General features: G+C 49.3%; 1 protein-coding gene across 2 annotated transcripts in view; it reads left to right on the top strand.

The window, feature by feature from the left end:
- The window catches only part of Rnf220 (ring finger protein 220), a 224991-nt gene that overhangs the window by 120673 nt on the left and 78296 nt on the right, over nucleotides 1-26022 (top strand). The window lies entirely within an intron of this gene.

Raw genomic sequence — 26022 nt, forward strand, 5'->3', positions numbered from 1 at the left:
TCTAGAATCTTACCTACTGAGAATTCCCTGGAAGATTCCTTAGAACCCTGCTTCCTAGCTTCACCTTTTAGCCGGGTCATTACTAGCTCTCATTGGGAACTGTTGCCCTCCAAGGCCTCCTTAGCAGGGACTTGGAATGGCCAGAAGGAGGAGGGCCTTGAGCTTTTCACACACCCAACAGTGATCTTGGCATTTCCAGGTAAGACAGGTATGTTCCCATTCTTGTCACCTTGCCACAGATGAATGGAACCCCCAGCATCCCTCTTCCCATGTTTCCTGTGTAAATTTATAAAATGTAATCCAGAGAAAGTCCCTTTGAAGTCCCTTGTGGAATTCAGTCCTTGCTTCCCTCACTGTGGCAATCAGAACTCCTTCAGCAGGAGGCCTGATCAGTTCTCTGTGTGTGTGTGTGTGTGTGTGTGTGTGTGTGTGTGTAGAGGTCAGAGCACGGCCTGTGGCTGTGCATTCTCTCCTTCCACCATGTAGGTTCCAGAAACCACATTCAGATCCTGAGCAGAATGGGCACCCTTGCCTGCCCCAGGTCATCCGCAAGGCCGCTCTATCATATCAGTTTTCCGTTCACTAGATGTTTCCACTGCAGTCTCCACCATCACCCAAACAGTTAACAAAGATGCACCAGAAATCTCTGTTCCCACTAGACTGGTAGACCAAGGTTGTGGCCTCCCTGAGGTTATCAGTGGAGGGTCACAGTCACCTCTGAGGCTTGCTAGTATCTCTGCTTGTTAAGATGTCTGTCCCAAACAGACAGTGTTAGGAGTAGAGCTGTCACCAGGATGTAAGGGACTACTGAAATGATGGCTTAGGAGTGATGACCTGGATCCACAGTCCCAAGTAGCCACACTCTTCACTGTTTGTCCTCACAAGAAGCTAAGGTTCCAAGAAGGATGGTGTTAATTAACAAAAGAGAGACAGGGCCCCAGATGAGAGGCACAGAGGCTACACCTCCATGTGGCCCATAACTCACTCTGACATCTCAACAGAGGAAGAGCTGCTGGGCGGGGGCTACCCAGTCGCCCCCCCCCCCATGTCCACCTTGTCTCTGGTCTACAAGAGTCCCTGTGCCTATCTGGGGGTGCATCACCATCAGCTTCTCCTGAACCCTTCCTTGGCACATTGGGTCTGGAAAGGGGAGCCAGATTGAGTTGGAGAAAGGAGCAGTCATTCCAGAGGGGGATGACTCTCCTCTGTGCCCCTAGCTGCCCTGGCCAGCCAGGCTGAGCCTCATTCCTGAGAGCTGGTCTCTCAGCAGGGTTGCTAGGCGCGGTGAGAGGGGTGCTTGCCACCGGCTGGCCCAGGCTCTGCCTGGAGACCACTGGGGAGGCTGGGAAGAAGGAATGGTATTATTTGGTTGGTCCCTCCGTCCCTCCCCCAGCCTCAGCACAGTGAGCTTTCCGGAGGGATGGTTATGAGCCAGCCCATCCCCAGGCCTTCCTCTTTGTGAGGAGACCTCCCCATCAGACCCCCCACCTTCGCTGGCTTCCCTCCTCCCCCTTCCCTCCGGTTCAGCAGAGCCAGAGTTAAGCCTGGGGTTAATGCCCAGTGACACCTGCAGGTTGCCTAGTGTTGTTGACATGGGGGTGGGGGGAGGGGAGGGGGTGATGGGGGAGATCGTTGGTGGCTTTATTATGGAGAACTCAGCAGGCCTGGGGCCTTCTATTGTCCAAGTGGCAAATAAATAAATAGGAGAAAGTAAGTCTTCCCCATGGCTTACCGACGGGAGGTTAACAGCTGGACATGACATGACAAATTGGGCATTTTTCTTTGGGGACTGATCCTTACAGCAGCTAGCGGGGAGAATGAGAGAGAAAAAGAGTGAGCGGGAGGGTGAAAGCGAGCTGGAGAGCACTGAACGGGCAAACATGGGAGCTGTGCGTGTGGACATGCGTGTGGGACTGGGGTGTTCAGAGAATACGGTGCTGTCACATTTTGGATCTAGGAAAAAAAAAAAAAAGCAAAGAAAGCATTTTGTGTGTCTGCCTCAGGACTAACGCCCAGAGCCCTGACAGCTGGGTATCTGGCTGCAGGGCAGGGCCTGGGGGGTTGGAGGGCATGCCCATGGGAATCTGTCTCCTTGGACTCCTCCCCTCCTGCCAAATGGAAAACCAAAAGGTGGACACTGGCCCTATGTTAAAGGACCTCCCCCCTCCAGGTGGGTGGCATTTATTAGCCAATGAACAATGTAGACGTGAAGCTGCGCCTCTTGCCATCACTGCCCGAACTGGTCCCAGCTGGGCAGCCAAGTCTCCAGCTGTCTCCATAGCTAAGATCAGGGAGCCACAGCCCTGGCTTACCTTGCTCTTCTCCCGAGAGTTCCCAGCAACAGATCTAGAGGACCAGAACAGCAACTGCCACCTCTGGTCAAGGCTCTTCCTGGAGACCCTCAGGGAGGCTGGAACCTGAGGAATGACCTGCCTCAGCCTGTAGCAAATTGTAGTGTGAAGAGGAGGTCTGAGAATCACTGGCCATCAGGCTGTGGAGGCACAAAGCTGAGCTCTGCAGTTAGCTGTGAGACTGCGTCCCGGTCTTCCTGAGCTTCCGTTAGGTGCAGTTGGGGGATAGATAGTGCTGGTATGTTCCACCTAGGCCACTGTGAGTTCTAAATGAGATAGCACACCACTGCTAAGTGCTGAGTCTGGCCCATGATAAATGCTTTACAAAAGCCTGCCTCTCCCTGCTCCCTGCTGCCCTATGCTTTAAGACTGACTAGACAAAGCTGTGGTGAGGGGGAAAGATAACCTGTCTATATTTATGGAAGTCACATCCCTGCAGTCTCCAGAGGTTGGGCCTCAGCCATCTCAGAGTCTGTATAGAAGCTGGCCTGAAAAGAGACCTCCTTCCAGGCTCCTTGTTGAGCAGTGGACAGCCGGAAGCCTTCCTTGCTGGCAGTGGTTCTGCCCTTGCTGTGGCATGGGAGAGCCTGCCCTGTTTTCCAAGGTCATTCAGAGGAAAGAGCCGGTTTCTGCCCTTTTAAGAACAGTGGTGGAGCTGGGTGGTGGTGGCGCACGCCTTTAATCCCAGCACTCGGGAGGCAGAGGCAGGCGGATCTCTGTGAGTTCGAGGCCAGGCTCTCGTAAATCCAAAAAAAAAAAAAAAAAAAAAAAGAACAGTGGTGGAATGTTCTGGAATGCATATTCTGCCTTTCCTTCTGGGACCATTAGAACCAGAAGAAAATGGAGATTAAGGGTGGGTTAATTCATTCCTCTGCTGAGCATGTGCCAAGTGTCAACAACACAGTTCCTGACCCTGGGAATAGAGCTGTACGAGGTGTGTGTGTGCGTGCATGCATGCGTGAGTGCGTGACCCATGCAGACACTGAGTATGGTGGTACACGCCTTTAATCCCAGCACTCAGGAGGCAGAGGCAGGTGGATCAGCCTCGTCTGCAAGTGAGTTCCAGGACAGCCAGAGATATGTGGTGAGACCTTGTCTCAAATCATGCAGAGGAAGAGGCAGAGACTAGGAGAGCTGGTCACACCAGAGGGATTCAAAAGAGAAGAGAAATCCAGGGAACCTAAAGATAAGAGCGATCTGTGAGCCTCCCCAAAATAGCATGCTGGGACATACTCATCCAAAGACCTTTCCATGTAGCCCCCTGCTTCATGGTGTGTCTTCCTCCACCAACGAAGGGGCGGTCTGAATCTTTCCCCACAGCTATTGCCAAAACAACCAAATCCCTGCTCTCCTCCTCAAACCTGGGCCCCTCCTAGGAGTCCCTATGCCAGAACTTCTACCTGGATAGTCAGCTGTACCTTGAGAGCAAGATGCACAAGAGCTTTCTTCTTCCAGGAAGTCCCTTCCCCCACCTCCTACCCTCCACCCCCGTTACTCACGCCCCTATATAATATTCCACGTTAGAGCTCATAAATGCTGCTGCGGGTCCCCAGCCTGATTGAATTTGGAAGCCATTGTTTACAGACGTCTGGCTGTACAGGGGGATTTATTGAATTTTCCATGAAATGTTGCTCCCCTAATGCTGTAAAAGGCAAGCAGCCCACATCAGAGGAGCCCTGCGTTACAGGATCATGTTACCCCGAGATGGAGTGCTTGCTTCATAGTGTTGATGCACCAAACTCTGGCTCTGGCCAGACAAGAGAGGCCTTGAGCATCACACCTGACCCTCTTCCTAGCGCCCCAAAGCCAGCCTCTTGCCCTCCTTTTGCCATTAGCTCATTTCCAGTCAGTCAGAAAGCCCTGGAGACTCCATTCCTAACATAGCCTCCAAGTGCATTCTCCTCTCCACCCCACCTGCTACAGCCCTAGTTACGTTCTGCTCAGCTGCAGTGGCAGTGTCTTCTCCCTGCAAGCCTTCCCTTGCCCGCCCTGAGCCCTGAATCATATCCCTCAGTGCAGATGGCACAGAGCAGGCTCTCAGTAAGGAAAAGGAGAGAAGGTAAAAGGAGCCAGGATGTTGATAAGCCTCGCAGGGTGACAGGGACCCTTCCTCCAAAGCTGCTGGCACGCTGGATCCCCGGATCCTCGAGCATACGAGACCCCAGGACCGAGGATGGCACCGTCCACAGCCCTGTAAAAAGTGGAAGTGTCATTGTGTGTAATGCACTGTGCAGCCAGACCAAGTTTTCCCTATATTAAAAAGCACATTCTTTAAACCCTCATCACTCGAGTTTCCATCCCTTCCCGCCTCCCTACGCAGAGCTTTATTTCTCTTTAACCGCCTCCACTTCTCACCAGTGCCTCATTTCTGCCACCACCCTTAGCTCTTTATTGAATCTGCTCTCTTGAAGGTCATTAATCCAAATCCCAAGTCCAGCTCGGTTCCCGCCCATCTTAGCACCTTCCAAATCTTTATCTGTTCCTGTGTCTCTCATGCCTTGACCCTGGCTCTTTGCCAGCGGCCCTCCCTTTTCATCCACCCACCCTAAATAAAAGGAGGTGTTGTTCTCCAGTGTTCCATCTCTGTTCCCTCCCCTAGCGAGAGCTTTAGTCTGATGAGCTCATCAGTTATCATGTTTATAAGGCTCCAAACCCGACCTCTTCCTGCTCTGCTCCTATTTTTCCCAGCTGCCTGGTGAATGTCCTCTGTGCTGTGTCCCATAGACATCTTGGAACAGAGTCTCTCCCACACCTGCTTGGTAATGTACCCTCAGCAGGTCTTATTTCCGATGATGACATTATCACCCTCTCAATTAACTAGTCATGAGACCCTGAAGTGGTCTTCAGGGTAGATGCTCTAGACTCAAGTACAGACTGCATGCTGGTTATCCCCTCCTGAGCTCTGCCCGTGGCCATTAGTACCCTCAACACACACACATTAACATACGACTTGATCGCTTTACTTATTCCATCACCACCATGAGCAGATCCATTGAACTTAAGATAGCCAAGCCCGAAACTTCGCCATCCTTGGCCTTCTGTCTCTTGACCCCACATCTCCCTTGTCCCATTGGTCACTAAACCCTACATCTCAGATCATATTACTGACTTGGTTTGGGTCCTCCTTGGTACAATGTGTTGTTGCTTGAGTTTTCTTGTGCCACCAGGTCCCACAGCTGACTTGCCCCAAATGAACACACAGATGCTATATTAATTATAAACTAGGACTTCTTATTGACAAGCTTTGTCTTAATTATTAACCCATTTCTATTCATCTAAGTATTTCCATGTGGGCTTATCTTACCAGAAAAGTGTCCAGACCTGTTACTCTTTCTTCCACTACATAGCATCTCCTTGTGATCTCTCTGTGCCTACCTTTCCCAGAATTCTCCTTGTCTCCTACCTGTTTTCCTGCCTCTATTGACCAGTGTTTTAGTCCTCAATCAATAAGAGAAACATACATACATACATACATACATACATACATATTCCCCATCAATGTGTCTCCTATCTTTCCTTGCCATATAACCTACCCAAAAGCTAGTTCAAATATCACGGTAAGACCTGCCTGCTTCTCATGGGCTCCCATTCTGGTACCCAAGCTCTCCAATGCCTCTTGCATTTGCACCCCTTACCTGGGGTGCCCTTCCCGCCCCCACCCTCTCTGCCCTGCCCCCTTTAGCCTCCATTTCATACTTGGCTGATCCTTCTTTAAGACCAAAGTCTGAGGCCTTCTCTCTGGGAAGTCTCCTTCTCTCTGGGAAGCCTTCCCCAGCCATCAGTGCATCCTTCTTTCCACTAACCGGCTCCTTCCTTTTGTCCAGGACCCATCAGAGCAATGGGACCTATCATTATAATGCAGCATATTCATGGCCATCCTCCTCAGTAGACACTGTCTTATGAGCATCATCAGCCCCACATCCTACACGATGCCTCACAGGTAGGAGACTCTCTAAATAATTGCTAGACGAAAGCCAAACTTAAGGGAGGCACATCATGCACAAGAAATGTCTGTCTTCCTTTTGGTTCTCAGAAAGAACGGATTCTGAGTGATGGGCTCCATCTTGCACTATGCTCTTCCTAGACTGAATCCCAGTGTTTCCCTTGCAGTGAGATTTTTCCACACACCACAGCCCTCCCTCATTCTTGACCAGCCTGATAATCTCGTCCTTCTAAGTCGTGTCCCTCCTTGTGGGTAGTCTGCCCTTTCTCCTCCCTCTGTCTGTCTTTTAACTAAGCTACCCAGTGGGAGTGAAGGACCTCAGAGAGAAAGTAGTGATGGCCCAGGGAAAGTATGTCTCAAAACCCCCCCTCCTGCCCTTATACAAATAGGCCACACTACAGGGTTCCTGAGGGGAGGGGTCTGTATCCATGACTGGAGAAAGTGCTCAGGCCAGCCTCTTAATTTGTGGACCAGTGGTTCTGAAAAACAGTAATGAGGTGCTGTTTTCTCAGATTTCACTGGTTTATTTATCCTATGTGTGGGTTCCATCTGTCGGGACTCCAAAATGAGAAGCAGCCAGGACTCTAAGCCACCACAGGATCCCTATCCTCAGCTTGCAGCTCTGAAAAGCCCTGCGAACTAAGTTTGAAGTTTATCACTGGTGGGACAAAACCTTGGGAAGTTCTCAGGCCTTAGGGCTCTGTTGCCCTCTAAATCGAAAGAGATCAAATAGGGGCTGAGGGTATAGCTCACTTTGTAGAGTGCTTGCTCAGCATGCATATAGCCTGGGTTCAATCCCTAGTCCTGCAAATGACTGGGCTCTGGGCTGACTCCTGCCAGCTCCCCATCCCAGTAGACCTTTGAGCAAGGCCAGGAGGTGCTAGGGGTTCTTGGAGAAATGAGCCAAGGTCAATCCGGGACAAAAGCCCAGGAGGGCCAGATTGACCCTCCTACTACAGCTAAGAGAAGCAGGGCTGTGGTGGATCCAATTGAGGTTGTAGACAACCATCTGGGCCAGAGTCTGCTGTGTGCTGGTCTGTGGGTGCGTGTTGACTGTTCCCATGCAGGGAACAGAAGTCTTCCAGAGCTCAGAGACAACAGGGCAGAGTGCCACCCCCATCCTGCTCTGGCACTTGTGGGAGACTCACTCATCTAATCTGAGGACTTGTCATCAGCGATGAGCTGATGGGAAGAGAAGGACACGGGAAAGTGAGAGAGCAGGGTGCTCTGGAGACAGAGCTTGCTTCCCGCCCACCCTCGGGCATGGGACCCTCTCCAGACACCCAGGTCTTCCCGAAGATTCCTGCCTTCTCTTGTCCTTGCCTAAAGTTGGACCTGGGGCGTGGCCCGAGGCATAGCCTGCAGTGAATGGTGGCCTTCTTCCCAAGCCTTGTAGTTCTGAGCCCTTGGGCCTGCTGGTCAGGTGAGGCAATGATCCCCTCCTCCCTGCTCCCTTACTCTCCCCCAAATGTTTCCTAGTGTCACTTGAGCCGTGCCCCACCACAGCAGCAAGCAGAAACTGAGGTTGCTGTCCTCCCTTGGCCCCTGTAAATCTGCCCCCCTCTGGCCTTCTGTGCTGCTGGAAGAGGCAATCCCCGCCTTTATTTATCACCCATATCTAATCAGACAGCAGGCCCTGGCCATTCTTTCTTTTATCCTCTCCCGTCCAACAAGCACCCACAATGGGGTGGGGGACCTACCCCCTGATCACACTTCAGAGATAACTGTTAACCATCACATATTCTATTTCCTTTTTCAATGCCAAATTGCAAACATGCCGGCATTAGAACCATGAATGCCTGAATGTGACTTCTGTCTGTGCCACTTAAAAGCTGTATGACCCGGGTCCTCTGTTGGCCTGTGGGTGAGGTGGACCATCATACTACCTGCTTCATGGGGAGAAGTGAAGATTCAGATAACTTAGGAAGGTTCTTGGCTCAATGCTTGTTGGGCTTGGGAAACATTAACTGCAGCCTTTTAGAAACACAGGCAAAAGGAGAGGTCTCTCTGTAGGTTCTCACAAGCTCTAGCAGGGCAAGCATCTCAACACCCTGGCTCTATTATCAAAGCTAAGAAATCGCTGGGCATGGTGAAGCACACTTGACACCCCTACAGACTGAGACAGAAGGATTTCAAATTCAAGAGCAATGTGGGCTAAATAATGAGATTGTCTCAAAAAACAAAAACAGATTGAACTCTAAGAAGTTAGCCTTGGTGTGCTTTTATTTAACTAAACTGTTACTGTGCTGTTCACAGCTGGCCCAATGATGGATGTCCCTTTTCTCTTCCAGAATCCCGCCCAGGACACATTTATATCATGTTTTTTTTTTCTGCTTAACATTTTATTGCAAGCAATTTCTAATTCCATTAAATAAGCTTCCAAAGCCCCTTTTCTAATGATATCAAAATATTTCATTGTACAGTGTGCTTTAATGTTTAACCATTCTCCTTCCATGAATATTTAAATGGTTTCTCTTTCTCTTTTATTTGTTATTATTCATGTCAGTGAACATGGTTACATATGCAGTTTTATTTGTTTGTTTGTCTTACTGTATGGCCCTAACTGTAAACTTTTTGTATACCAAGCCTGCTGCAAACTTACAGAGATTGGTCTACTTCTGCCTCCCAAGTACTGAGAGTAAAGGTATGCACCACCAAGCCTGGGAAACATGCACATTTTGAGAATTTCTGATAGTTTCCTTGGGTTAGAGTCTGAAAATGAAATCATTAGGTAGGCTGGGAAGAGTGTTTGCCTTTCCCTAACTGCTTGAGGTGATTCCCAGAAGCTACATGGAAGAAGGAAAAGAGCCAACTCCCGAAAGCAGTCTTCTGACTTCCACACTTATGCCATGGCGTGCGCCTACTCAGAAAAATAAATAAGTTTAAATGTAAAATTTTAAGTCATTTGAAAACAAGAAAGTATTAGGTCAAAATGTAGCTCATTTCTGTGTCTGTCTGTCTGTCTCTCCCTCTCTCTCCTTCCCCCCACCGCATGTACACACACATACACACACACACACACACACTCTCTCTCATGCATACAGACACACACTCACATAGACACATGTGCACACACACTCACACACACTGGCACACGTGCCCCCCCACACACACATAGATAAAGCCATGATGTGAGACTTTAAAAGCTGTTGGTGCATTGCTAAGATGGCCTTCAGGAAAGGTTAGACCAACTCAATCTCGGCAGTGAATGATTATACTCATTTTCTTAAAACATACCCATGTGATCAATTTCTAAATCTTTACTAATTCAATTAGAAAAATAAAGTGTGGGCCAGCAAGATAGCTCAGTGGGTAAAAGACACTTGCCACCAAGCCTGGCAACCTGAGTTCAATCCCTGGGCCCCACGTGGTAGGAGAAGAGAATCATGACGTGCACACTCACTCATATACGCACAATCAATTAATCAATCAATGCAAACAAAACAATTTTCTGCATTATGGAGCAACCTCTCATTGGCCTCCCTACCTCTAACTCACCTTGCATATCCTGGCCATACACTCCGATACTTCTCTGCTCCAAATCCTCTACACACACACACACACACACACACACACACACACACACACTCTGCATAAGCCACAGACCAAGCTTCAGGTGACTCTCAGGAAAGGCAGGAGAGAAATCACAAGGCAGGTCCAGGGACCAGGTCTTAAATACTCTGTAGGCATGGTCTCAAGCATCTCAGGGAGAGGAGCTGCCACTTGGTGGGCTTTCTGAAGGCGGGGTCTGGAGAGAAAGACGTGGGGCCAAAGCAGAGTTCCCCTGGCTAAACATCTAGGTGGGATCTGGAATCCCGGAGTGAGACCAGAGCGGAGATTGCCAACATTTACCTCTACTCTGTCTCCTCTTGGTGAATGGTTGGCGGCCTACCTTTGAAGTCCCAATTCGGCGCTGAAACCGGTCAGCAGAAACCATCACCTCTGTAGTGCTGAGAGATGCCATCAAAGCACGGGTAACAATCTACTGAAATGGGGAGTATGGAGACTGGTTTGTGAAGGTGGTCAGGGAGTAGGGGCTCCAAAAGCCAACTGAGAACCAGTGACTACAGAAACGGGTCTTGCTTGTAACTGACTTCATTTTGGCTCAGATGTGTCCTTCACCTCAGACCCTCATGAATGCAAATGAAGCTCCTCATCGTTAGCCTTTGAGTGGATCTACTCCAACGTTTCATCCTTAACTCCCATCTCTCTAGTGACTGAAGTGAGAAGGGGGATCTGCTTCATGCCTCTGTCTTCCTCACTCTCTCCTGCATCCTACCAACACCACCTCGTGTCCTGCTGAGTCTCACTGTCCCCACCCTCCGCTACTGCGTCAGCCTCTCAGACATCTCCCTTTTCCTGTATGTCACTCCAATATCTACTCCAGCCTATAGCTGGGGACTTCAGTGCAAATGTCTGGCCCACTCCTTTTCCTGTTGGAAAGCCCTGCTATTCTCCAGGCTAGCTAGAACACTGTCTTATGAGTAGCCTAGAAGCCTGTGTCTGAGCTGGACTCCAGCTAGTTTCTTACCACTCCCTATCATGAGTTCCATGCTGCTGCATTTTTCTCAAGACACCAACTCTAGTTCCCTGTCTTTGCCCCTGCTCTGCCCTCCACATTCTTTAGCCCCTCTCCCTCACCCACTCTGACTCCCATCAACTCATTTCCAACCTTAGCCTAGACTCACGTCTACTGGAAGCTTTCTCTGTCCGTTGCGTCCTACACACACACACACACACACACACACACACACACACACGCACGCACGCACGCACGCACGCACGCACTTGAGGTCAGGATTTGTGCTACTTTGTGTATTTACACATCACCCCTCACATACTACTCACACCTCCAATAAGGTTATTTAATTATAATTGCTTGGTTAATCAGCTGTTTCATCAACAAAATTGTGTGCTCAGTGATAGTGGGGTATGTTTTGTTTCGCACTTGCTATATCCACTCACATAGGACTTTGAACATGGTAAGTGTTTCACAAATATTTGCTAACTTTCAGAGTGAGTAGGTGCTTCAAGCCATCTGGCTGCATAGCCCTGACATTTTCTAGTTTCAAGTTCTCTAACAATAAAAATGAAGTTATATCTTTTTAGCTATTATACTGTCCGCAAAACTGTGAACAGCTTGGTAGAGCCGTGAAAAGACGAGGGCCTGAGATTAGGTTTTGTTTGGTTTCTCCATGCTCTGCCCATGAGCCCCACAGACAGACACTTAGGATGAAACATTGAAGACCCAAGGTAAAGACTGTAAAATCTGGGGCTGGAGAACTGATTCAGTGGTTAAGAGCACTTGTTCTTACAAAGAACCTGAGTTCAATTCCCAGAACCCACATAGTGGCTCACAACCACCTGGAACTCCAATTCTAGGGATCCAACAAGCACACACATGATGCACGTGCCTGCATTCATACAATACAACGTAAGTAAATCTTTTTTAAATTAAATAGTGTGGACCTGGAATAAGAAGAAATTTCTGGACTAAATGTATGTGCAGACAGTGTCCCATCTCTGAGGGTTCCTGTTGTAATCATCAAGATTCTAACCAAAAGCAGAATCCCACAGATGGAGTAAACAAGTTTAGCAATGTACAAAGAAGGTGAGGTTCCCCAGACTGACAACAGCAAGAGAGCTGTTACACTCCAATGGCTGACGTGTGCCAGGCCCCCACAAGAACTGTGACTATGGCCATGCTGCTGTAGGCACAATGGCCTTCAGTCGAGGAAGGCCTACAGTAACGCTCTTCCTGCCTATTTCACTCCTGCTTGCTAGTGTCCTCTGTGTGTAGAACCCAAGAGCTTGTTTGGGGAATGTTGTTGAAGCTCATGTCCTAGGCACAGGACTGGATGGAGGAGGACCATGTGGGGCTGCAAAGGGACAAACAGGCAGCTGGCCTGCCTCAGCCTCTGAGAATAGAGGAGGGTGGAGATGAGGGGTGCTGGTACTCCTTGCCTACTCAGGCTTCAGACTTTGAAGGACAAAGAACAAAGCTTGTCCAGAATTGGGGGAGCTGGCAGCCTGATGAGGGAGTTAGGGAGGAAAATGGAGTAACTCTTACAGGTGTTTGAGGGCAAGGAAGGTTTCTCTGTCTCCTGCCTTGACCCTTTTTTTCTCTTGCTCCACTGAGACACGGGAGGTCCTGGCAGAGGTTTAAGATCACACTTCCCAATGCAGCTGTCCCAGCAAAGCTGCCTGCCTTGAACACCAGAGTGTTCAGTAGCTCCTTCGCTGCTCATACAATAAACAGTTCCAATCCCAGACCCAAGGCAGGACTCACCCTGAGGGGGGAATCAGCTGAGAAGGGAATGGAGAGTCAGAAGACCTATTTGCCCTTCCCTAGAAATCCTGCAGGACAAAGCTTTGAGACCCTTCTCCCGCCACCAACCCACTGCACACAATTGTGCAGTTCCTTGCATGCAGCAAGAAGGAAGGCAGTCTAGGTCCCAGCAAGCTGGTAGAAGCCCTTAGCTTCCTCCTGCTCGTCACCCAACTCTTCCCTCCCCTTGGTCTCTTCTGCTCTCTGCTTCCTGGATTCCTCTACACTGTCTAGAGAGTGCCATTTCCTTCCTTCCTTCCTTCCTTCCTTCCTTCCTTCCTTCCTTCCTTCCTTCCTTCCTTCCTTCCTATTTTTGACACAGGATTTCTCTGTGTAGCTTTGGAGCCTCTCCTGGTACTTGCTCCGTAGAGTAGGCTGGTCTCGAACTCACAGAGATCCGCCTGCCTCTGCCTCCCGAGTGCTGGAATTAAAGGCTTGTGCCACCACAGCCTAGCGAGAGTGCCATTTCTGAACCCCAAAGACAGTCATGTCTCACTCTTTCTGTAAGAACCTTCCTCGACTCCTTTCTTACATAGAGAATAAAGTCCAGGCTCTCAGTACAGCATTCAAAGTCTTCCCTGATGTGACTCTGTGATGCACCTCAATTCCAATCACCCTGAAGAACCTCTTGTTTACCAGTGTCTTGGACCCTGACTCATCTAAGACCCAGTGATACAAATGACCATCCTTCCTGCAGCCCTCCTTCATCCTGCCATTCCCTCCTTAGCGCCTCTCCCCAGGATTGGGGTCAATTGCTACACCATTTTCTAATTATCCACATGCTTTTCTCCCCCACCAGGCTATTGGCTTCTTCAAGAAAGATCCTGTATTTTTTTGTGTCTAACACAGTGTCTGGCCCATGAAATATGGTCCATAAACAGTCAACTAATAGACAAATGACCCCTCCAGACTTGTCCCAAGTTCTGGCTACAGTGGTCTGGTACTCCTGACTGGCTAGACCCACTTAGGATGGTTCCTCCCCTTTCTTGTCTGGTCCTGGCTGTTCAGATGTTTTTGTTTTCCCAAAGCCCCCTTCCACACAAATACTGCTGGATCCTAGGTACCCAAAATGCTTACTCCAAGTCTGAGCTGAATGTCCCTGCCCACTGAGAACCCCAGGAAGCCCAGAAACAAGGACAACCATATGCTAATAGAGACCTCATTCTGCATCTCTCTAGGGGTTGAACTGAAGTTCTTTCTGCTTAGCTCTGAAATCTACTAGTTACTGTGAGCCTTAAATTTAGAGCTCCTTTCCTCTAGGGACCTGATTGTCGCAGAATGGTGGGGCTCTTGCCTTAGGAATTCTGAGACACCCTGTAGGGTAGACGACATTTTCCTTTGCCCCACTCAACACTGCTGCTCTCTTAGCACACATCTTCTCTCTCTCTCCCTCTCCCTCCTTCTACCCCCTTCTCTTCCTCTCTCCCTGTATCTGCACTTGAATGTGTCCCAGTTCCTTGCCATTCCTTCTTCCTAGTCTGCCTTTATTTCCACTCTCACCTACTGAAAATTGGCTGGCTCTTCAAAGCTGGTCTCATGCATCGCCTCCTTGAAACTGCATGGGATCACTCCCTTCCTGTCTCTCCTGTGTTTTCCTACAACAGTTACTGTGTCCACCCGTGTTGACAGTGTCCTTTCTAATCCCTTCATAAAAGTGTAAACTTCTGGACAGAAACTGTTCAGCCTTATGTCCCACACAATGCTTTGCACACAGTAGGCACCCCATGAATATGTATTTCACTGGATTGAAATACCTTGAAAACCAAGATCATCCATATTCATTTATTCACGCACTGAACAAACCCTGATTCAGGGATATATGTGACTGTGTCTTTCATAGCCTTGTCCAAATACTTTTCAATTCATTTACGCTTTCTGCTAGATCTACCACTGGGGATAATGAATTTCTTAAGTTCACTGGCCACTGCATAAAACAGCAGCCACTCTCATTCATCCCCCATGTGCTCTAGGTTCAAAGCAAACCCACTTTGCCTGTGCTGTGGGGGTTTCGTGAATGAGTCTGTACTCCTTCACTGCCCCCTTTGGGATTCCCTCTATGTCCCCAGCAGTCTTCCCTTGTCCAGGCTTAAGAATGGGTCATTCAGGGCTGGAGGGATGGCTCAGCAGCTAAGAGCACTGGCTGCTCTTCCAGAGGACTTGGGTTCAATTCCCAGCACCCACATGGCAGCTAACAACTGTCTGTAACTCCAGGATCTGAAACCCTCACTCAGACATACATGCAGGCAAAATACCAATGTACATTTTTAAAAAATGGATCATTCAATCTCAGCTGCTAAGGAGGGTTTGCGCCCTTGGATCTCTCCAGGACAGGGTACCAGGATATGGCTGAACCCAGCAGGTAGATATCCAGCTAGCTAGCTTGAGAAGTATGTGTTCCTTCTTGATATCTTATTCACAGTTCTCTCAGCTTCTTGGCCAACAGCCTTTGGAACTGTCTAAATGAAGGATTTCCAGGTCCTCTGCCAGAACTGTGGCTGACCATGCGGAGTTGAGCGCTAGGGAGGGAGCTTGATGTGTTTATCACAAAAGGCATTGCCTTGCCTTCTTCGTGTTTAATTGAGTCTGTGTCCTTTTGCCCTGAAATTTTCCTGCCAGCTAGAACCAGATAGAAGCTGGAGAAGAGCCTGGCCCAGCCCCCACCATACAGACAATGACAAGAGGGCCACACCTTGGACAGGAACCTGGGGTTCTCTTCTGGCTGTAGATGAAATGTAGGTCTCTCAGCCTTCAAGGCCCTCATCTCAGACTTGGGGAAAAGAACCAAGACATATGCCAGTATCATTCATGGTAATATTACTGTTTATTAGCTCTGACCTATATGCCAGGTATTTGATGTATTCTCTGTAATGAGAATCAAGTTTAATCTGTACAGTAACTCTACAAAGTGATTTTTTTTTTTTCGAGACAGGGTTTCTCTGTGGCTTTGGAGGCTGTCCTGGAACTCACTTTGTAGACCAGGCTGGCCTTGAACTCACAGAGATCCGCCTGCCTCTGCCTCCTGACTGCTGGGATTAAAGGCGTGCGCCACCAACGTCTGGCTCAAAGTGACTATTTTAACCCCATTTGGTAGACAAAAATATGAAGGCTCGCAGAGGTTAAATAATGTCTCCAGGATCACACAGCTAGTTAACTTCATAGAGCTAGAATCCAGGTAGTCTTATCCCAAAGCCTGTGTCCTTTGTCATGACATTATGTAGTCTCAACATATAATGTAATAGCCCTATGAAGTGACCTACCCCTGGGCTGCTTTGGACTCTCTCAGGACAGCTAGCACCCATTCCAACAAGTCATTGCCTAAACGTCATCTCCTGAAGGTAGTGCCACATCTCATCACACCTGCCCTGATCTCCTCAGCTGTCCTATAGGCCACTGTATAGGTAATGCTTTTCTTCCCTGTGTTGGCAGCCTCGGGCTCTGGTCTCTTGATTATGGGAGTTTCATTTCCACCTCCGAGCTAGTTTGTGGGAACAGGGCATTCCCCTGGCCCTGCAGAGCAGGTGCTGACAGGAGCGGCCCATGGCCAAGACACCAGGTTTCCCTTGGCTAAGCTTTTCCTGGGAATGATTTAAGGCCCTGAACAGATAAGTGAGGAGCAAACCCGCAATGAAGTCAGCACTCTGCTTATTAAGTGGAAAAAGCTGCGCTCGGCTTATTGAAATGTTCATTAGACAGATATATAGAGATGAGAAAGGAGGGAGGGAAGCCCACAGCACCGAGAGATCGGGAGAGCTCCAGCAGGCCCGGCAGACACTGTCTCCAGGGAGTTTCCAGACTATCCCGGGGGGAGGAGGTACTGGAGCAGGTGTGTGGTTCCTGCTACAGCTCTGCCTCATGGGAGGGAGAGCAGAAGGAAGGCTGACCTGAAGAGAGTTGCTGGCTTCGTGGGACAGTGGGTGGAGGAGACTTGGTCCTGGGAAGTGGCTCTCGTCCCACTTTAAGAGAAGGCCCACTTCTGTTCTAAGAACATAACCGCTGAAGAACTGTGATCTAATTGGTCTGTTCACTGCCAAGCCAGGGGAATGCACTGTGCTTTGACAGGAGAAAAGGGCATGTATCCAGATAGCACAGAAGTCTGTGCATGTGTCTGGATGCATACACACATCACTGCCACTCTGTGGGAGTCTTTCAGGCATGAGCCCTGAGTTCCCTCAGGAAGGGTTTTCCAGAGTTCGAGGAGTTGAGACCTTCCAAGGGCTTCCTCAGTCCAGGCCTGGCGTGGCTCCTCCGGTGTCCTCCCAGCTCCCTGGCTCCATGGTTTCATCCTTCTCAGTGTCCATCCAGGTGACCCCAGCAGATCTCAGAGCTTCAGAGAAGGGTGGCCTTCGAAAGCCTGTAACCACCTGATGACACTGTTGCAAGAGCCCCTGGTGAGTGGAGAGGAGGAGAAATCCGTCCTTGACCCAGTAAGGGGCTTCCCATCCCTGAGGTTTAGCTGGCGGCTGATTGAATGAGTGGAAATTCTTCCTGGCTCTCCGTTCAGGTACTGGCTGTGGCTAGAGGGACAGGTACTGTTTCCAAAGGGGGAAAACAGCTCAAGGTTTCCCAGCATCTTCAGAGCATTGCTTGTTTCATCAGTGTGGCTCCTGGGGGGTAGAGGGAGCTGTGTCTAGATGGATAAGAGAATTGATGCTGGCAGGAAACATGAGTAAACGGAACAATGAAATGATGTCTTCAAGTTTCAGAATGCCTTTATGCTCAACAGTCTCATTCGGTCCTCATTTGTTCTCTCATGCGGTGGTTGCTGAGCCTTAGTGACCTGCCAGGCACTGTGCACACACTGGGCTTATGTACTGTCCCTGACCCTAGGTAGCTCTAACCTTAAGGAATATCAGCATCACGACTCTTCATTAATGATGCCCCAACTCGTGATAGGGACATGATTAAAGCATGAATCTGGACCTAAAGTTTATACTCTGTAAGGCACAAGCACCAGTACATACACTGTAAACCAGTGTGATAAACACACTGAGCTAGCCAGCCTGGAAAGTAAGGCCTTCTCCCTGAAGATCTTTGAATGTAACTTTAAAAAAAAAAAAAGACTGTGGTAGGGCTGGGGAGAAGGCTGTGTGTGCACAAACGCTCACTGTGCAAGCATGAGGGCATGAGTTCAAATCTTCAGCACTTACATAAACACTGGTCATGGCAGAGCCAACCTGTAACTCCAGCACTGGGATGGGGAAATGAAGGGGCTGGGGGAAATCCCTGGGGCTTGCTACACAGCCAGCCTCACCAAAAACACAGCAAGTTCCAAGTTCAGCGTCAGACTCGGCCTCAAAGGAATAAGACAGAGAATGATGTAGCAGGACACTTGATGTCCACATCTGAGACATACACACACACACCATGTGCCAAGACTTTCCAGACCAAGAGAAATAGATTTAAAGGGCAATTTGAAGACTGTAGCCTGAAAAGAGACTGGTAGGAAAGGATGCTGAAGGGGTAGGCAGGGCCCAAATCCTGAAGGAAGCCTTCTGCTGCACCGAAGGTGGCCAGAAGTCATCAGAGGTGAATCTCAGCAACAGGGGCAGATAGTTCTTGGGCCCAGCTACATGCAGTGCTGCTGGTCTTTGGATTTGGGGTCGACTCCCCAAGGGCTTGTGGGTGAGACTAGGTTCCCAGTGTGGTAACATTAAGGAGTGTGGGGACCTTGCTGAGGTGGAGCCTCCAGGAAAGGCATCCCCATCAGAAGGGATTAATGCTGGTCTCCTGGACTTGTCACCAGAGTCAATTGGCCCCAACTGTACGTGGCCTTTACCCTTTCTGTTTCTTTCTTTTCTTTTTTTTTTTTTTTTTTTTTTTTTTGGTTTTACAAGACAGGGTTTCTCTGTATTGTTTTGGAGGCTGTCGGTCCAGCCCGGCCTCGAACTCACAGAGATCCGTCTGCCTCTGCCTCCAGAGTGCTGGGATTAAAGGCGTGCGCCACCAATGCCCAGCACCCTTTCTGTTTCTAAATTGTGTTGTGACATAGTCTGGGAGCAAGCTTTGTGCTGGGATCTCACTGTGCAGCCCTAGCTGACCTGGAACTCACTAAGTGACCAGGATGACCACAGAGATCCATCCGCCTGTTTTTTGAGGACTACATTTACAAGCACGCACCCACATCCTGATGTTTCTTTCCCTAAAACAGAGAAGCTAACCTCAAATAATGCATAGCAGCAACACAAAACAGACTACTACAATGTTCCATGTGTGGGATGGTGACGTCATAGGGAAGGAGGGGTGGTAAGGGATAAGATGACTCAGCAGGAGATCCCAACATGGCTGCATGGTGATCTGCTGAATGTAGGAAACGAATGAGGAGCTAGCTGTCTGCTTCACAAGAAGAGAAGACAAGAAGGCCTCATCCGGCTAGACCCAAAGCAGTGCAGAGCCCAGGGCCCCTTACAGAGCTGTAGCTGCTGAGGCCCATGTGGCAGCCCCCGCCTGCCTGATGCTGAGGCTGCAGACACCTGCTCCCAGGCCTTGACTCCATCGCCAGCCGCCTCCCTCTGCCTCACTGACTTTGGAGGTGATTAGTAATAAAACTTTAACAAGCATCCATAGGTGCGTCTCCCTGTCACTTTTATGAGGCCATTTCCTGAGCAAAGATATAGGAGTGCCTTCAGTCTCTCCTGGCCACGTTGCTGCTGCCACTGCTGTCAGTCAGATTCAGCTGACACCTGCAGGGGCTAAGTGTGGGTACCTGGGGAGACCAGAGCATACTTAGCTCAAAGAAGTCCAAAAGAGTCAGGTCAAGCCCTTGTTTGTCCTGAAGGGCTCTTTGGAAAGTGGCTGGGAAATCAGGACCCATTGAATTGCCTGGGCCGTTGTAAATCAAACCGGGCCTCATTCATCTTGTTGGTCCCTGCTCTATGCCACACATGCCTGTCCATCCTCCTCAGATAGTTGCTGTCCTGGCTGGGTTGCTCGATGTGTATCTGCTCAATTCATCAGAGAGAGAGAGAGAGAGAGAGAGAGAGAGAGAGTGCTGGGCAATCCGGTCAGGGTTCATGCTTGCTCCTTATGCTTGGAGGGCTACTAGTGACTTGAATGGGGCTGAGAAGGCCAGACACCTACCCAAGCAATGCACATTTGCGTTCCAGTTCTCCAAAGCATGAATCAAGTTCCGTGTTGGGAATGAATGGGCTGGGATGAGGCAGGGAGATGAGAGTAGTTTCTGTAAATTGGGTTGGAGAAAAGCCAGCTCCTTCTTCCCTGGTAAGGTCCCAGGTCCTTGGGCGGGGCTTTCCAGAGCTAAGCCTCCTCCAACTGGGCCAAGTGGACCCTGAGCCATCAAGCCCCTGCAGGGGGAGGTGGCTGAAGTCGGTAGGTGGTTCCCACAGTGAGGAATTCAGAGGAGGGACCTTTCCTCCCCCTGGCCCTGATGGTGCCTGTTTCAAGGCCATCCAGGGAAGTGGGGCCAGGTGAACAGGAAGTGGGGCCAGGTGAACAGGAAGTAGGGAGCTGATGTGTTCCACTCTACTGACTCCTCCCTCATTCTTGAAATTCTCTGGGCCTCTGCTGTTTCCTGTAGGAAGACATACTGCTAAGGACCTTTAATGTTGAACAGACCTGATTTCAAGCCTTAGCTCACACATTTGAACCTCTTGATGATAACTTGGGCACATTGCCCTCTCTGAATCTATTTCTCTTGTGTGAAAACTAAATATAATGAACCTACTTCCAAAGATTATTGAGAACTGTGAGAGCCAACCAGGTTACAAGCCCAGCATTCTCCTGCCCTTCCCCCACCCTCCCTAGCCTCTCTCATCCATTCTTCTAGCCCTGTTCTGGGCTGCTTTACTGCCAGGGTTTCCAAGGCTGGTCTCTGTAACTTCCTTCCAAAGCTCCCTTTTGTGAGTCTTCCCCAGCCACTGCTGTCCAGTAGATCCCTCCAAGCAGCACTTACCGGCTATTTAGTTGTCTTTTGGAACTCTGTTGGGCCTCGTGGATTCAAATTTATAACCCTGTGTAGTTTTCCCCATTGGTCTCCATTTTTGCCATGAAGTTATAACTGAAATAATCTTTCAAGACTTTGGGGGCTAAGGAACAAATGGGGGACAGAGGATGTTAAGCGTGAAAGACAGTAAGGATGTGTTCTCAGAGTCCTCTCTTCCTTGCACCATTTTTTCTAGTCAGGGTCATCTTTTACTTGGACTGTTGTGTAGACTTCACACTAAGAGATCTACACCCTTGGTTCATCACTGGACTTTCCAAGTTGGGCTTTGTGGTGATTTGAATGCGGATTAGGAAATGTGGCCTTGTTGGAGGAGGTGTGTCACTAGGGGTAGACTTCAAGGTTTCAAAAGCCCACACCAGGCCCACGCCACCTCCAGCTTTTGGATAAGATATAAGCTCTCAACAGCTACTCCAGGGGCTGGAGAGATGGTTCAGAGGTTAAGAGTGCTGGCTGCTCCTCCAGAGGTTCTGAGTTCAATTCCCAGCAACCACATGGTGGCTTACAACCATCCGTAATGAGATCTGGTGCCTTCTTCTGGTTACAAACATACATGCAGGCAAAATACTGTATAATAATAAATAAATCTTAAAAAAAAATAACAGTTACTCCAGTACCATGTTTTTCTGTCTGCTGCCGTGCTCCCTGCCACAATGATCATGGACTCACCCTCTGAACTTATAAACAAGCCCCCAATTAAATGCTTTCTTTTATAAGTTGCCTTGGCCATGGTCTCTTCATAGCAATAGAAGAATAGCTAAGACAGACTTGTCATGAAGCATGGTGTCTGGACTTCCAGTTTAATTGCTCTTTATGTGTCCAGTGTGGCAGCATCTGAAAGTCACTATGCAGTCAACATTGAGAACTTTGTTTTGTTTTTCTGCATCTGCCCTGCACCCCAAATATGACCAAAATTGGACTTAGAAAACACAATTCTGTTCTAGCTCTCATGCCTGTAGTTCTGTTAATTGCATGTACTCAGGAAGCTGAGGCAGAAAGATTGCCATGAGTTCAAAGCCATCATGAGCTACAGAGTAAGGCACACACACACACACACACACACACCCCTACCTCAAAACACCATGGAGGGCTTATGAGATGATTCATCTGGCAAAGGCACGTGTCACCAAGCCTGAGGACCTGAATTGATTCCCAAGACCCACACAGTGGATGGAGAGAGCTGACTCTCTCAAGTTGTCCTCCACACATGTGCTGTGGCACACGCATGCATGCAACACCCCACACAATAAGTTAATGTAACCTTAAAATGACTAAAGATGGAGAAAGAAGGAAGGGAGGAGGGGAAGAAGGAAGGAAGGACAACACTCTTGCTTGGGCCAGCTTATCTGCCCCTTGGGTTCTAAATTGCTGTAGTACAAGGACTTTATACTAGTGTGAGCTTGGTCCCTATGATGTGTTCCATCAACATTCCATGAATGTGTGAATAAGTGGATGCTTTATCCTCCTTGAACCCACAAAACTAACAGGTGCACACTGGTCCAATACCTAGAACTGTTGGCAAATAGCAATTTCCTTGGGACTGAGAGAATAAGTTGGTGTAGACCTAGGAGCCTGAGGGGGGTAGCAGTGGAAGACAGAGGTTGGTTAGAAGGGGATTAAGGAAGGAGGCAGGGGGAGGTCAGAAAGGCAGAGTTTCCTGAGAGGTGAATTATCAGAGGGACCACCACCGGTGGGGCAAGCACCTCAGCTGGGGAGTAATGGAGTTATGGAGGAGGGCCCAGCAGAGCTGGGGAGAGCAATGGGAGCTGCTTAATCTGCCCCCAGGAAGTGTAGGCTAAGGACAAGCAGGCAAGAGGCAAGCAGGCCCATTCCTCAGCAGCTAATGCCCCCAGCCTAACACAATTACCCCTTCCTTCTGCCTCAGCCCAGGCAAGGGGGAGGTTGTGTGGAGGGCAAGCATGCCCTGAAGCTGGGGATGTGGAGGTCCCCTGCTAGAAATCCAATGAAGAGTTACACTTGACCTTAGCAGGAGCTGCCCACCTTCACTGGAGGGCTTGTAGAGAGACAGGCAGGGCTGGGAGCAGTGCTGTTGGAAGAACTGGGGCGCTGGCACGTTCTGGCTTCCCTGAATACCCATGGGATTTGACCCAAAGCACTGTTCTCCTTGCCCTATGACCCCATCCTTCTGGCCAGCAGCCTTACCTTTTCTCCAAGGCCAATTTGCTAGCCTCAGTTCCACCTGGGGCTAGCCCCCAGTATGGCTCTCATTGCCCACCTCAAAGCCTGTCACCCTCCTGCTCCACTCACATTGATATAAATGGAGGCTTCGACTGCCTTTAAATAGTCCTATCTATCAGAGGAGCACACGCTGCCCATAAATCTGCTGGGCTGATGGCTCCTTAAGTGGACTGATAGGAGCTATTTCCGGCAAGGTGTTCAGTTACTGTGCCCTCCCTTCCCTCCTCATAGCTTGCCCTTCCCCAGGGGCAGGGACCCTTTTTGTCATCTGGTAATTGGCATTTTTTCACTTGCACTTGGTCCTACAGAGGGAGCTCAGGGCCCAGCTAGGCCCTAACCAGATTAGCATTGGCTTTCAGAGAAGGCCCCGCTGGAGTCGACCTTCCAGTTCAAGAGATCAAGATCGAGCTGTTGGCTCAACAAGAAAAGTGACCGAGGTGGAGGCTGGCACCCAGGGGAGCTGAGGCTAAGTGTAGGGGTGCTGAGCTCCTCGCCAGCTAAGCCTGCCTGCTCTAAGGCTCCAGTCTGCCTGTGGAATGAAGACAGGTTCTGCAGTTGGGAGTCTCCATCCCGACCATCAGATTCCTTTTTTTTTTTTTTTCTAGAAATTGCCTGGCGTTGAAACAGTATAGGAGTCTAAGGTTGCATTTCTCTAGACAAACCATCCATATCCAAAACAAGTTGGAGAGCTATGGGCCAGCTGTTGTACACAAGGGATCCGATGCAGGGGCCCGGACATTATCCTCATTTGGAAGGCAGCTGTTAATGCAAAGACTTCCCTGAGGGAGAGGGACAAGGTTTGTGAAAGCTGGTGTCAGCTAGGGGAGACACAGTAATGCCCTTGGAGGTCACCCTAGTGACCTCTGGTCAAAAGGTCACTTTGGTCATTTAGAGATCATTGCTCCCTGTTTCCTATCCTTTTCTCCTTTGTTTTCAGAAACTTAGCCAGCCCAGCGCCACAGATCTAGGCCTGGCTCCTCCCAAGGTCTCCCAGAACATTCTTCCTGAAGGTCTTGCATCTAAAAGAGAAGGAAAAGCCAGAGATGCTAAGGGCAGAGAGGTGCTGACAGAATTATTCTTGGATCTCATCCAGGCTTCTTTCCTGAAATCCTGGCTCTTGGAATGGATGGAGTAGGTGGGTCAGAGTCCCCTTGCAGGGTGTGGGATATAGGATGTTCTTGATTGGGAACCAGGAAGAGGTCAAACAAAAGGCTTGGACAGGGTTATTTTGAGCAAGCCGACTGCATATTTCAGGGACCCTGTTATACTTACGAGGACATAGTGACAGGATGAGAGAAAAGGTGCAGAATGAGACCCCAGCTGCATGGATCCTAGGGCATGGACGGGAATTGACCATGTAGCCCCAGCCAGTCTCGGACCTAAAAGGGACCTTTTCTCCTACCCCAGGGAAGGTTGGTCACTCATAGCAGTGACAGACGTAGGGACTCTGAGAATGACTTGGAGAGTGCCCATTGCCATAGCCCTTCCCAAGAGATCTTTGAAGAGACCTGGGGAGAGTCTAACGTTTTAAGTTGGAGAGGTTTGAGGGGAGTAGCTTTTGTTCAGAAGTAATCCTGAGATTCCAAGACAGTGTTCCCAAATTCAGAGACAGACTCATAGAACATATGTGGAATTCCCTTGTCAGGCATTTCTCACCATTATCCAGTGTGCAGCCTGCCTTCTGCCGGTTGGTGGAGGCCAGGAGCATAATGAGGTCCAGTCCCTACCCTTGAGGAGCTCAGGTCTAATGTCAAGAAACAGACCGTGAACAGATGGCAAAACCCAGAGTGCAGAGACCCAGAAGGGCCCAGAGGTTGCCATGGAAAACCACCCAGGCCAGACCAACGAGAGAGCTCAGTTGGTAAATGTGCTTGCGGCCAACCCACCAACCTGAGTTCTACCTGCAGGACTCACGGGGTGGAAAGAAGCAACCCTTTCAAGTTGTCCTCTGACCTCCACAGGTGTACCGTAAATGAAAATAAGGTTTAAACATGGATAATAGGCCAGGTGTGGCACACACCTGTAATCCTAGTGCTGGAGAGGCAGAGGCACCTGCATCTCTGAGTTTGAAGCCAGCATGGGCTACATAGTGAGTTCCAGGCCAGCACATAGTGAGACCCTGTCTCCATAATGATGATGATGATAGTTTAATAATGTGGAAAGGGATGGAGGAGGAAGGCATCTGATGTTGACCTCTGAGAGTGCATGTGAGTGCACACCACACACATACACACACACACACACACACACACACACAGAGAGAGAGAGAGAGAGAGAGAGAGAGAGAGAGAGAAATTAATGTGATTCATCTTGTATAATTTTTGCCTTTGTAACCCCAGTACCTAGTGCAGTACAAGGCAAACGCTAAATGGAATATCCTTGCATCAAGAAGGATCCCAGAGAAATGTAGGATTTCCAAGGTGTCATCCTGTAGCCATTGCCTCTTTTTTTTTTTTTTTTTTTTTTTTTTTGGTTTTTATGAGACAGGGTTTCTCTGTATTGTTTTGGAGGCTATCGGTCCAGCCCAGCCTCGAACTCACAGAGATCCGCCTGCCTCTGCCTCTCGAGCGCTGGGATTAAAGGTGTGCGCCACCACCGCCCGGCTGCCATTGCCTTCTTAAACTGTCATCTAGACCTAGCACAAACCTGGACAAAAAGGAAACAAGGTCTTAGATCCCAGAACAGTGAGCAATGTGCTCACTACCGGAGGTTGCCCCAGCCTTTAGATCAGGTGAGACTGGTGAAGAGGATGCCCAGGCTGGCATCGGAGATTGAGCTGTAAGGTAGGATAGCATGCCTGTAAACAGAGCCTTGGAGGCAGTCCAACTTCTAGGCTTTCGCAAGGCCATGAACTGAGGCCCAGCTCTCCCACAGACACATGGGATGTCCCAGAATAACTCACACCCACATCCCCCTATGCTTCATTTATGGGCTGGAAGGAGTAGAGGGGAAGATTTCTGAGGGCCACTCCTACTTGAGTATTCTAGAGTGGTACAAAGACAGAGAGACCTATCAGCTAGGTCTAGAAGGCTGGCTTGGGTGTTGCTGCCTGCAGTGTTTTTAAGTGGGAAAGTTTGGTTTCAGAACTTAGATGATGAACTAGGGGCAAAAACTTCCTTCTAGTCCTCCAAACAGCCCTGAGGCTTCTGGAAAATTGATGAAGAACAAAGACTTAGTTTGCAGGCTGTCTAAGGCATGCAGAGCCAGAGAGAGGTTGGCTGTGTTAAGGTAAAGGCATCAGTTC

This window comes from Mesocricetus auratus, unplaced genomic scaffold (genome assembly GCF_017639785.1).
Source record: "Mesocricetus auratus isolate SY011 unplaced genomic scaffold, BCM_Maur_2.0 Super-Scaffold_100014, whole genome shotgun sequence".
In the NCBI taxonomy this organism is placed as follows: domain Eukaryota; kingdom Metazoa; phylum Chordata; class Mammalia; order Rodentia; family Cricetidae; genus Mesocricetus; species Mesocricetus auratus.